The 13,396-nt window shown below is 48.7% G+C and overlaps 1 non-coding gene across 1 annotated transcript; it reads right to left on the bottom strand.

The window, feature by feature from the left end:
* Positions 1 to 12,895: 12,895 nt before the first annotated feature.
* Positions 12,896 to 12,967, bottom strand: Trnat-cgu (transfer RNA threonine (anticodon CGU)). Its single transcript has one exon. It is a non-coding gene; the product is annotated as a tRNA-Thr (tRNA).
* Positions 12,968 to 13,396: the final 429 nt, after the last annotated feature.

Genomic DNA, 13,396 nt, shown 5'->3' with positions numbered 1-13,396 from the left:
CAGGTTCCCATACCGGACGTAGTTGGGCACTTTGTGTCCCTCGAAGGCGATCACCACCGACCTGGTCTTGCCGATGCTGTTCGCCTGCAACGCCGTGGGATTGTGCTTGTGCACGACTAAATCTTGTATTTCTTGGGCGGTGTCCTCCAGTGGGATGCCCCGTATTACTCCTTTCACTGTTCCGTAAGGAGCCGACTCGTACGCGCTGACTTCGTGGGACGTTCCCCGAATGTCGATTCGCTCCACCATGGCGTATCTGTCGGCGTGAGATACTCACGACTATGATGTTCTGTTGGTGGTTTAGGCATATCACATCTTCTCTAGCAGCAATTGCGTCGACTTGCGCCGCCGCCGTTACAGCTCGGCTTATTTCCACGCGGGCCACCTCGCTTACGCGGAGCCCGCCTCGTGGCCGCATGACAATCTTCATATCTGCGCGCGGCAGGTCTGGCATGCGCACGCCCTTCAGCAGCTTGCCCTTGTTTATTCGTTTCTTCGCCCTCTGCTGACGTAGATCGTTGCCGGTGGCGCCACCGAGGTCGTTGCCCCGACCGTTGACGTCAGTTGGGGCCTTGGCGCCATCTTGGCTCACTTGGAGTACGGGCGTTAGGCTTAGCAATGCTACGCCGCCTTGCTTCACTTTTTCGCCAGCGGTTTTCCGCCCCTGCGCTCTAGTGAACTGATCCGGCGAAATTTCTACGCCATCCACTTCTACTCGCATAGCGGTAGACATCTTGGGTCGTTGCGCGCTTGCGTAGCAACCGATGAATCGGTGATCGGCTTTCGGCGTCGCCGGGGCTCGGCCTTGGCCTACCGCTTCCCTCGGCCGGGGCCGAAGTTGTCGTTAGGCCTAGCGGCTCGAGGGCACAAAAAAGTCCTGAAATTTCCGAAAAAATGGTCCCCCTACCTCGGAATTCGGGTTTCCGGTGCTCCATGCAACTTCATACATCTAGTCGATGCCCTTTCATAAAGCTGCGGGTCAATTAACCAGTGCAATCAGTGAAAAATGACGGAGCGCATGCGAAGCTTTCCCAAAGTGGAACGCGTCAGCACGTGCCTCCTCTCGAGACAAGGAATACCGACAGTGAAGCGACGGGTCTCGTTGGGTCAGCTGACTCGATCACAAGAAAGCGAGAATAGTTATTCACGTTTGTTGAAAAGACCGTTGTTGAAAGAGGTGGGAATAAACTTCGGTGCGGCCCCTTTTCGGGGGCCGATCACGTTTGGGGGGGGGGGGGGGGTGTTTAGAAAATGCCATATATCATAGTATGGAAGCAGGGGACGGGGGTACTTTCTTCTTTGACTTTACCCTGATGGTCAAAGAGGTCCCGGAGCTCCCTGCCTGGTAAACAGACAGAGAGCCCATCCGCCGGAGCTTGACCTGGGCTCCGACGGCCACCGTTTGAGGTTTCTACCCTTCACCTTAAAACCCATTACCACGGTCGGTTACACCGTGAGTGTGGGAGCGCGGGGTCCGCGGTGTCGCCAACACCGTCACCAAGATTACTCAAGGTGCCCCGTGCGGGGGGGAGACCAGAGTTAATTACGGACGCCTAGTGCACGCGTTAACACGCTCACACACAAAAAAAAGAAAGAGGAAGGGAGGAAGAGGGTGATTGAGACAAGAGAGGGTTTTTTCTTTAGCGGGAGGGGCGCGAGAACCGCAGCGGAGGAATGCGGGGATGAAAGAGGTTCGAAGAAAGGCCCAAAACGACACGTGGTTTCACATGGGGTGAAAACGCGGAAGCGATTTCCTGCGTAAAACGTGACGGCCGTCCACGAGGCGGACGCCGTAAGGCAAGGTCATGCAATGCAAGGACAATACAATGCGAAATATCGCTAATTTAAGCTATATCACATAAATACCGAAATATAAGTGGACATAAAGCTAAATAACACATACAAAGAGGGAAAGCAAGAAAGTGAGGGACTAAGGAGGGGCTCGTTTCCTGCCCGTTTCTTAACTGGAAAATGACTGGTTAGGAGAAAAGGGTGGGGGAGACCAGAGGTAATTACGGACGCCTAGTGCAAGCGTTCACACACGCTCACAAACACACAAAAAAAGAAAAAAAGAAACAGGAAGGAAGGAAGAGGGGGATTGAGACAAGAAAGGGGTTTTTTTTGCGGGAGGTGCGCGAGAACCGCAGGGGGGGAATACGGGGATGAAAGAGGTTCGAAGAAATCCCCAAAACAGCACGTGATTTCAAATGGGGTGAAAACACGGAAGCGATTTCTTGCGTGAAACGTGACTGCCGTCCACGACGCGGACGGAGAAAGGCAAGGTCATGCGATTCAAGGACAATACAATGCAAAGTAACGCTAATTCAAGCTAGATCACCTAAATACCGAAATATAAGTGGACATAAGGCTAAATAACACATACAAAGAGGTAGATATAGAGTGCCACATGAAGTTCTCGAGGAGCGTTCATGCAAGATCGATTACCAATAGCAATTATTCAGTGCAAAAGGACACAGAATGATAATAATAAAAAACAAAAAAAAAACAAGAAATAAATAAAGTAAGGGGTACAATGGTGAAATCTATGTACATTCGTGCCTATACAGTGTGGCAACAATACACAAGCAGTGCACTGACACAGTATAAAGTACATTACGTACACAGTACAGTATACAAAGATTTGAAAAATTAGAGAAAATAAGAAGTAAAAACGCTTCTCTTTGAGAACAAAGTTTCTCGGTTGTTCGTTGCATCAACCTTCCCCGGTGCCTGATTGGGCAAGCAAGACAATCGGCCTTTGTTTTTATTTATGCCGCTCAAGACAGTGTTAACCTCGTAAATAAGGTACGATTCCCGAGCTTCACGGTCATAATACGTTTTGAAATGGGACTGAAGCACTGTGGCTGTGAACGCGTGGAAGGGGTTGCCCAGATTATTTACATGTTTAGATAGGGGAAGGTGTGGTTGGGACATTATGTGCGCTCGATGGTTGTTGATTCTCATTCTAAACGGATTCTCAGTTTGACAAACGTACTGGGCGTGGCATATGGTGCATTCAAGAAGGTAGACAATCTTTGCGCTTTCACAGTCAAACCTTCCTCTTATCTGGAAAGAGAGACAATGTTTGCGCTGTCACAGTCAAACCGTCCTCTTATCTCGAAAGAGAATGAAGACGTGGTGCTGGTGGCGACAGAGGCTTTAGTCATCATGGGGCACAGTTTGCACCCAGGCTTATTGCAGGGTCCGGTGCCTGTGAAACGGGGGGTGTTGACCTTAGATGACGTTAGAATATCTGTGATGTTCCTCGCACGTGGGTACACGACGCGGGGAGGCTCAGGGAAAACACTTCGCAACCTTTCGCTTTGACGTAAAATGTTGTGATACTTTCTGAGTATGCAGCTTACGTTGGATGATGAAGCGGCATATGTTAGAATAAGGTTGAGGGTCATATTCAAAGATTTGGCTTTTGAGTCAGCTGGGTCAGAGCATATCCTTCTAAAACGCAGAGACTGACTGTATGGTATGCCGAGTTTACAGTGTTTAACGTAATTGCTTTTGAAATGCAAGTATTGATGTCGCTCTTTTGGCTTCCTGTACACCGAGGTCACAAGGTTGTTGTCTCATGTTCTCACTGAAACATTGAGAAAATTAATGGCAGATGCGGAATATGAGTGGGAGAATGAAATGTTCTCGTGGGCGTTGTTGAAAGCGGTTATAAATTTAAGAAGTTCCTCTTCCTCATGGCCCCAAATGAGAAAAATATCGTCAATGAACCTTCGATAGAAAAGAGGCTGAAGCTGTGCGTTGCTTAGAAATTCAGACTCCAAAGTGCCCATGAAGATATTAGCATAGTTGGGTCCTATTTTTTTTCCCATCGAGGTCCCGTCGATTTGCACGTAGTGCTTATTGTCGAACTCAAAGTTATTCAGCTCCAAGACAAGCTTTAAAAGCACGCCGAGAGTTTCACCATCAATTGAATTCTCTTGGGAAGCATCACCGTACGCATAGATGACAGATCGGGTGCCGTCCGAGTGTGGAATATTTGTATATAGCGAGGCGACGCCGAGAGTGACTAGCAGGCTATCTTCCGGTATAACTAGATCCATAATATCAGCCAGAAAATGGTTTTTATCCTTTACATACGAAGGTAGTGTGGGAGGAATGTCTTTGATTGATTGATTGTAGGGTTTAATGCGCCGACGCAACGCAGGCGATGAGGCGCGCCGTAGTGGAGGGCTCCGGATTAATTTTGACCACCTGGGGATCTTTAACGTGCGCCGAAATCTCGTACACACGGGCGTTTTTGCTTTTCGCCTCCATCAGAAAAGCGGCCGCCGCGGCCGGGAATCGAACCCGCGACCTCGTGCTCAGCAGCGCAACGCCTTAGCCACTGAGCCACCGCGGCGGGTGGAATGTCTTTGATTAAGCTATCGATTAAACTAGAGATCATTTCTGTTACCGTACCTATACCGGAGATGATTGGTCTGCCTGTATTTCCTGCTTTATGTATTTTAGGCAACATATAAAATCATCCTGGAACTGGACTTAAAACTTGAAGTGAGGCTGCAGTTTTTTCCGGAATTATTTTGTCCTTGACGAGCGCCATCAGTGCCTGGCTTACCTTGGTCTTAAATTGGGAGGTCTGATCGGTGTCGGTCGGTTTATAGAAAGAAGTATCGCTGAGCTGCCTTTCTGCGTCAGTGATGTAGTCCTGCTTATTCATAATAACAATTGCGCCACCTTTGTAGGCGGGTTTAATTGTGATGTTGGAGCGCCCGCTTAAACCTTTTAATGCCTCTTCCACTTTCTGTGATTGGATTGGGAAAACTTCTTTGGGGCCTGCGAATTCTTCATGATTTGGCCGGAGTCGTCACCGCAGATGTAGCCAACCCGGCTAGCTAGGGGTCCTCCGCTCCTCATGAAAGGGTCGCCGGGGTCCTCCTGCGTGGCCAGCGCCACAATGACTCGCTGGACAGCCTGGAGTTGAAGACTTCGGTCTTCAGTCCGCACCGCCTCCTCGAAGGCAGGTGGCATCGTTCTTGTGTTTGATTCGTCCGGGTACGCGAGGCAATCCCAGACGATTTGCTCGAGTCTTGCTGGAGCTTTGCGACACACCCGACAGGTGGCATCAAGGTATGTCACCGGGTACATGTTGTGCTTTAGGTAGAGGCTCGGGACCGTCTTTGTTTGGAGTTGCCTATAGATGACCGCCTGCTCCCTGTTCAATCCTTTGCAGGGCGGCGGGAGCTTGCGTCTGGCACGTCGATAGGCCTGAGGAATTTCTTTGTAGGTAGTCATTCGGTCTCGTGTGCTGTGCCACAAATGCTCACCGCCACTTTGCCCGGCGCGTTGTTGTTGTTGTTGTTGTTGTTCCTGGCGATTTGGCGCGGTTAGTGAGTTCGCGCGCACGAGCGTGTGCGGTTTCATTGCGGTTCTCAGCACGTGCCGACACCGTACCTGCGTGTGCCGCGAACCACTTGATTCTCGTCTTCCCCATTTGGTTGTCTTCGCAGTAGTTTCTCCGTTACGGGGGAAACCCTGCCTTTGGAGAAGTTTTTGACAGCTTGCCTGGAATCACTCAGGACCGTTGTGCAGCCTGGATCTTTGATGGCCAGCGCGATCGCCACCTCCTCTGCTTCCTCGGGTCTCCCGCTTGCAACGCTGGCCGCCGCTCGGAGGTTGCCCTCGGCGTCAACGAAGCCACGAAGCCACGTTCGTTGCAGAATTCTGCTGCATCGACGTAGCGGGCTCCAGCGTCCCCGGCGTGGAGCTCCGTCAGCGCCTTGGCCCGTGCTCGCCGCCTGTCCTCGTTGTACTCCGGGTGCATGTTGCGCGGGACTGCATCCACCTGGATTTTGTCCCTGCTGTCGCCTCGTAGCTGCGTCTTGGTTCCCTGCTGTTCATGGTAGTTATATCCCAGCTTGTCCAGGATTCTTCTGCCCGCTTTGGTTATGGTTAGCCTCTCTAGCTGCGCCACCCGTTGGGCCTCGATGACTTCGTCCAAGGTGTTGTGTACGCCCAGGATTAGCAGTCGCTCGGTACTTGTAGACTCGGGTAGTCCGATGGCCGTCTTATGCGCCCTTCGAATGAGCGATTCCAGCTTTTTCTTCTCATTGGTTTTCCACTTGTGAAACGCCGCCACGTATGTTATGTGGCTCATTACGAATGACTGCACTAGTCGTATGAGGTTCTCCTCGCGCAGCCCCCTCTTCCTGTTGGTAACTCGTTTCATGAGCCGAATGGCGCTGGCCGCCTTGCCGGCGATCTTCGCCATTGTTCCCCCATTGTTGCCCTTCTCGTTGAGAAGCATACCCAGTACTTTGATGTCGGATACCCTGGGGATCGCCGACCCATCCTGGGTGTAGATCTTAATCTCGTCTCGTTCTCTTCGTTGTTCACGCTGACTGTCTGTGGGCTTGTACAAAAGCAGGTCAGACTTACTCGGTCAGCATCTCAGGCCAGTGCCCTCGAGGCTCCCCTCGACGGTCCTCACTGCTTTCTGCAGGACCTCTTCCACTTGGGCATCGCTACCTCCCTTCACCCACAGGGTGATATCGTCGGCATATATCGTATGCTCGACGTTCTCCACCTCTGCGAGCTGGTGGGCGACCCTGATCATTACCAAGTTGAACAGGAGCGGCGAGATCACTGACCCCTGAGGCGTGCCTCGGCTTCCGATCACCTTGGCATTCGTCTCGACATCTACGGCAATGAGCACAGCCGTTCGCCCCGTCAGGAAGCTCTTGATATACTCGTGAGACCTTTTACCCATGTCCAACCTCGAAACTTGCTCGAGTACTGCCGAGTGGTTAACGTTATCAAAAGCTCCTTGTAGGTCGAGCCCCAATAGCCCTGGTGTCTCGCGTGTCTCTGTCGATGGTTAGGTGTTACAACTGCAGCATGGCGTCTTGTGTGCAGAGATGCCGTCGGAATTCAATCATAGTTGCGGGTAGAGGTCGTTGTCTTCGAGGCAATTTTGCCACCGTGCCATCAGGACGTGCTCGAACACCTTTCCCACACAGGACGTCAGTGAGATTGGTCGGATGTTGTTTATATTTGGTGATTTGCCCGGCTTGGGGATCAGGATCATCCGTGAACTCTTCCATTCTTTCGGCACGATTCCCGTACTCCAACAGTCATTGTAATATTTTTTTCTGTGAGAGATTTTTGTGATGCGGTGATCGATTTTTACATTGAGCTAGAATGTCACGTTGTACGGCGTTGATGTACATTTCTAAGCATTTGTCTCTTTGTTGGGGAGGAGTACAATGGCGTAGTGATGGCAGCCTAGTGTCCATATTAGGGTCTTGTGATTTGCCATAGTAATATTCGCTGAGCCTAAGCTGAGTTCGGGAGAAGTTCTCTAGATCCTTATAGAGTTGTAATTCGTGTAGTCTGCCGGTTTCAGGGCAAAAACGCAAGCCTCTTGATAGCACGCGTTCTTCGTCATCAGTGAGGGGGGTGTCGGAAAGATTTACTATGTGGCACTCTTTGAGCTATGAGGTGTTCAGGTCAGGAATATTTTCGGGGCTTGCATGGGAAGGAAAAAAAGACGTGTCTACTTTTTCAAGAGGGGAAGTTATGCCGTCCCGAAGCAGCTTTTTCTGTTTTGTTAGAATTACATGGCACTCTTTCTTTTCTGCAAACACTTTTAAAAGGTTAATTTAATGGGGCGTCAAGTCTACCTAGTCAGCGAGTTTTCGTTCCTCACTGAGGATGTGCTCTGGTTGTGAGTTATCATGGTCAATAACAATATTCAAAAGTTCCTTGGATGCTCCATGTATGCATAGCTCCCACCTAGCCTTAAGCTCTTGAGGCATGTCGGAGGTGGCGGCTTTAACGTAAATGCGCAGCCCTTCCGGAACGTCACATCTGCGACAGAGAATGAGGGTACTAAGATGGCACTGATGTCTTTTTCTTTTTTCCTGATTCTTTTTTTGTGTGTGTGAGAGTGTGTTAACGCTTGCACTAAGCGTCCGTAATTAACTCTGGTCTCCCCCACCCTTTTCCCCTAACCAGTCATTTTCCAGTTAAAAAACGGGCAGGAAACGAGCCCCTCCTTAGTACCTCACTTTCTTGGTTTGCCGTAGTGATTTCAGTGTCACGCAACGCCGTCCTTTTATCCTATAGCCTCCCCTGCCTTGATTACACCCCCCTCTCCCCTGTGTTCGCCGGCACCACTCCAACGCTTCCCCCCCCCCCTTGGGTTCTGCGGCTTCGCATACTTCTGTGTCGCGTAGAGCCTACGTTTTGCTTGATACATCTTCTTGCCCCGCCCACAACTGAAATGTATTTAAACCCAACTGATCTGCACTGTTTGTATCTTTGAAAAAGACCGGTCCCCGGTCGAAAAGTTAGAATGAATGTTGTTATGTTTTAAGTACGAATGTACTTTATAAGCGACCCCGAACCTTCCGCCGTCCGCAGTGCGCCTCCTCCTCTCCCCTAGCAACGGCGCGAGGAGCGGAGGGGAGCGTCTGTAGCAACGGCGCAGCGACGTCACACCCCACGTGACTGCGCGCGCTCCGCCCTCCCGCGCCGTGGCTGCGCGCGCCCCGCACCGGCTCCGCACCGCTCCTCGCGCTGTGACGTCACACTCCACGTGACCGCGCGCTGGCGCCTTGCCGTCTGCTCCCCCCTCCCCCTCGCGCCGTGACATCACGTGCTCTGCAGCTGGCGCGCCTCTCCCCCCGCTAGGTTTGCACTCATCCTCGGCGCGTGCCTCTCCCCCTCGCGTGACATCTCCCCCTCGCCGGTACTGCGCCTTCGCGCGCGTCTCTCCCGCCGTCCGCGCTCCCCCTCTCCCCTAGCAACGGCGCGGAGGAGGAGAGAGAGCGTGCGTAGCAACGGTCTCGGCGTAGCAACGGTCTTCTGCTCGGCTTAGCTGCGGGCGGCGCGCCGCTGTGCCGGTTCGCTTCGCGTTCCGTCCGCGTGAGGGCGCTCGCTCGTCGGCTCCGCATTCCGACGCTCGAGGGCGCTTTCCCAAGCATTTCCCAAATGAGAGGTACGTAACGTGCGAATGCCAAAGACTTTAACATAGCGCCCCTCCGCATCAAATCGGGTAACTTCGGGTAACTTCGGGCAAACTCGGGCATTCGTACTTTGCCATCTTCCCTCTTACTTGGGAAATGCTTGACTTTTTTTTCAGTTTGACTTCTCTATCGTACAGCTAACCTCATAGCCAGGAACCTTTTCTCTTAACTATATGTATATATATATATATATATATATATATATATATATATATATATATATATATATATATATAGACTGAAAAGATAAAAACTCACACAGAGCGCGAAAAAAATAAGGTTAGTAGAGACAGAGACAAACGAGAAAGACTTAGAAAATAAAAATAAGTTTACTGACGTTTCAGGGAGAGGACTCCCTTTCTTCAGAGTACAAAATAAGTTCGTTTCAGAGCTATATATACAGAAAATGTAGCAAGCGCGAGGGCAAGGTAAGAGGAGGGAGAGTTTGTACAAATGGATTCATGGTTGGTGGGTAGCAAAAGAATGAAGGGAGAGCGGGAAAATTAATTACAACAAGGATAATAAGAACACACAGTCACGCGGTACGAACTTGGAAAAAAAGAGAGAGAGAAGAACCAAACACAGAGAAAAAAAATACATAATTAAAAAATCAATAACAAGGTAATTTTCCTCCCCCGTGGCAACGGGGGTGAAAGAGGGGTCAAAACAAGATAGGCCCATGCCCGTGTTTGACATGGGCAAAAAGATTAGTCACGCGGAAGACGTTCCAAAGAAGATATGCACACAAAGGGCGAACATCTGCCCATTTACACCCGTTCTAGGAATCCAAGTAAGGTCATTGAAACAAGAGATACGTGGCTTCTGTTGGTGGGAGGCGGGGGTCGCGCCCAAAAGCAGTAGGACAGGCAGTTTCGACAGGAAAGAGTGTACATTGGTATACAAAGAGCGAAAAAAATAAATAAATAAAAAATAACCAGGTAATTTTCCCCTCCCTTGTGGCAACGGGGGTGAAAGAGGGGTCAAAACAAGATATGCCCATGCACGTGTTTGACATGGGCAAAAGGATTAGTCACGCGGAACAAGGAAACGAAGATATGCAAATGCACACAAAGGATGAACATCTGCCCATACACACCCGTTCTAAGAATCCTGGTAAGGTAATTGAAACGTGAGACACGTGGCTTCTGTTGGTGGGAGGCGGGGGTCGCGCCCAAAAGCAGTAGGATAGGTAGTTTCGACTCGAAATGAGTTTACATTGATAGGGGAAAAAATACAAGGTCAAACAAGTCATGAAAAAAAAAAAAAAAAACAGGCAGGTGCACGCGTATGACGCGGCAGCAAGTGGTATTCATCTGCCCGGCGCATGGTGCCAGTTCAGGGAATGCCGAGGCGGTCAGCAACGAATATTAGAAAACAACAATACAAAAAAGAAAGAAAGAGGACACGAAAACAATCACACACGCTCGCGTTCACAAATTAATTGCAAGGTGAGAATATCAAAGCTAAAAATGGTACTGCAGCCTTCTACCCAGAACACAATGTCCAGACTTGTTCATCGAATTTGCTTCAGTGAAGCCATTGTGCTAAAAAACATCGTGCTAGCACGAAACTATACCCTACTACGAGAGCTCGCCAACTAATTTCTCCGAAATTCTCCGAAAAAAAGCTCCAAAACCCAATCAACAAACCAATCTCGTTTTGACCCATTCGGCCTCTTCTCCGAAAGTTGCTTCCATACTAAGGAAACATCACAATATCCTCGCTCAAAGTGAACGCCTAAAGAGAATATTCCCCGAGCCACCACGTGTTGTTTATAGACGCAGCAAAAATTTGGGCGACGTTCTCACTAAATCCAGCATCAGCCGACCACAGACTACTGGTTGCATGCCCTGTAACAAACCACGGTGTAAGGTATGCCCACAAATGACCACCACACAGCGCGCCGCCAGCACAGCTTCAAACTATTATGTTAATGTAAAAGGGAACTTTAACTGTGATTCCGCCAACGTCGTATACCTGCTGGAATGCACCCTCTGCGGCAAACAATACATTGGCCAGACTGAAACACCCTTTCGTTATAGGTTTAACAATCACCGCTCCCATGCAAAAACCTGCCCTTCTTTGCCTCTATCAAAGCATGTTAACACTCCTGGTCATTCTTTTGAACAACTGAAGGCCACAATTCTTGAATCTAGCTTTAAAACGCATCACGATCGCGAGGTTCGTGAGTCTTACCTTATCTATAAGTTTAAATCAGCGTCGTTTGGCATAAATGAAAGTTATGGGAAATTTACCTGTCTTTCCTCCGATTAAAATTTCGGCTGCATTTCTCAGGCTAGTGTTATGCCTGTTCATTTCTTTCCCTCAATAATATTCTCCCATTAGTTGGCGAGCTCTCGTAGTAGGGTATAGTTTCGTGCTAGCACGATGTTTTTTAGCACAATGGCTTCACTGAAGCAAATTCGATGAACAAGTCTGGACATTGTGTTCTGGGTAGAAGGCTGCAGTACCATTTTTAGCTTTGATATTCTCACCTTGCAATTAATTTGTGAACGCGAGCGTGTGTGATTGTTTTCGTGTCCTCTTTCTTTCTTTTTTGTATTGTTGTTTTCTAATATTCGTTGCTGACCGCCTCGGCATTCCCTGAACTGGCACCATGCGCCGGGCAGATGAATACCACTTGCTGCCGCGTCATACGCGTGCACCTGCCTGTTTTTTTTTTTTTTTTTCATGACTTGTTTGACCTTGTATTTTTTCCCCTATCAATGTAAACTCATTTCGAGTCGAAACTACCTATCCTACTGCTTTTGGGAGCGACCCCCGCCTCCCACCAACAGAAGCCACGTGTCTCACGTTTCAATTACCTTACCAGGATTCTTAGAACGGGTGTGTATGGGCAGATGTTCATCCTTTGTGTGCATTTGCATATCTTCGTTTCCTTGTTCCGCGTGACTAATCCTTTTGCCCATGTCAAACACGTGCATGGGCATATCTTGTTTTGACCCCTCTTTCACCCCCGTTGCCACAAGGGAGGGGAAAATTACCTGGTTATTTTTTATTTATTTATTTTTTTCGCTCTTTGTATACCAATGTACACTCTTTCCTGTCGAAACTGCCTGTCCTACTGCTATTGGGCGCGACCCCCGCCTCCCACCAACAGAAGCCACGTATCTCTTGTTTCAATGACCTTACTTGGATTCCTAGAACGGGTGTAAATGGGCAGATGTTCGCCCTTTGTGTGCATATCTTCTTTGGAACGTCTTCCGCGTGACTAATCTTTTTGCCCATGTCAAACACGGGCATGGGCCTATCTTGTTTTGACCCCTCTTTCACCCCCGTTGCCACGGGGGAGGAAAATTACCTTGTTATTGATTTTTTAATTATGTATTTTTTTTCTCTGTGTTTGGTTCTTCTCTCTCTCTTTTTTTCCAAGTTCGTACCGCGTGACTGTGTGTTCTTATTATCCTTGTTGTAATTAATTTTCCCGCTCTCCCTTCATTCTTTTGCTACCCACCAACCATGAATCCATTTGTACAAACTCTCCCTCCTCTTACCTTGCCCTCGCGCTTGCTACATTTTCTGTATATATAGCTCTGAAACGAACTTATTTTGTACTCTGAAGAAAGGGAGTCCTCTCCCTGAAACGTCAGTAAACTTATTTTTATTTTCTAAGTCTTTCTCGTTTGTCTCTGTCTCTACTAACCTTATATATATATATATATATATATATATATATATATATATATATATATATATATATATATATATATATATATATATATATATATATATATATATATACGTGTATATACAGAAAGATAGGTCAGCAGTCTACAACGCCAAAGGAGGCATAGGGGTGTGGTTAGGCTCTTTTCTTTTTCACTACGGTTAATTAGGTAAACATTTTTTTTTAATATACAGAAGAAAGAAAGAAAAACACGCGCCCAGAGTGGGGACCGAACCCACGCCTTTCGATTACGTGTCGAATGCCTTACCAATTCGGCTATCTGGGCGACTGTGTTCTCCTACACTTTCTGAGCTATTTATATATACTAGAAGTGTATCTGACGCTTGAGGGTGGTAGCCAGCGCCACTCTGACTACACGGGGAGAAGGGGACCTTCTTTTCAACCCCCCGGGGCGTGACGCGAACGTCTACAGCCTGTCATGAGCGGGTTACTGGCGGGAAGCCCTCTTATGCTACCTAGGCATCAAGGCTGCCAGAACCGAGACCCTCGCTAGGCTGTCGCAGAATAATATAGTAAGGAAATGAGGGGCTCGTTGAGGAAATACAGAAAGATAGGTCAGCAGTCTACAACGCCAAAGGAGGCATAGGGGTGTGGTTAGGCTCTTTTCTTTTTCACCACGGTTAATTAGGTAAACATTTTTTTTAATATACAGAAGAAATAAAGAAAAACACGCGCCCAGAGTGGGGACCGAACC

Source organism: Haemaphysalis longicornis, unplaced genomic scaffold (assembly GCF_048455015.1).
Source record: "Haemaphysalis longicornis isolate Haplotype H1 unplaced genomic scaffold, Haemaphysalis longicornis Haplotype H1 scaffold_8, whole genome shotgun sequence".
NCBI lineage: Eukaryota > Metazoa > Arthropoda > Arachnida > Ixodida > Ixodidae > Haemaphysalis > Haemaphysalis longicornis.
Note: the sequence above shows the minus strand (reverse complement) of the source record. Positions and strands in the feature narration are given on the sequence as shown.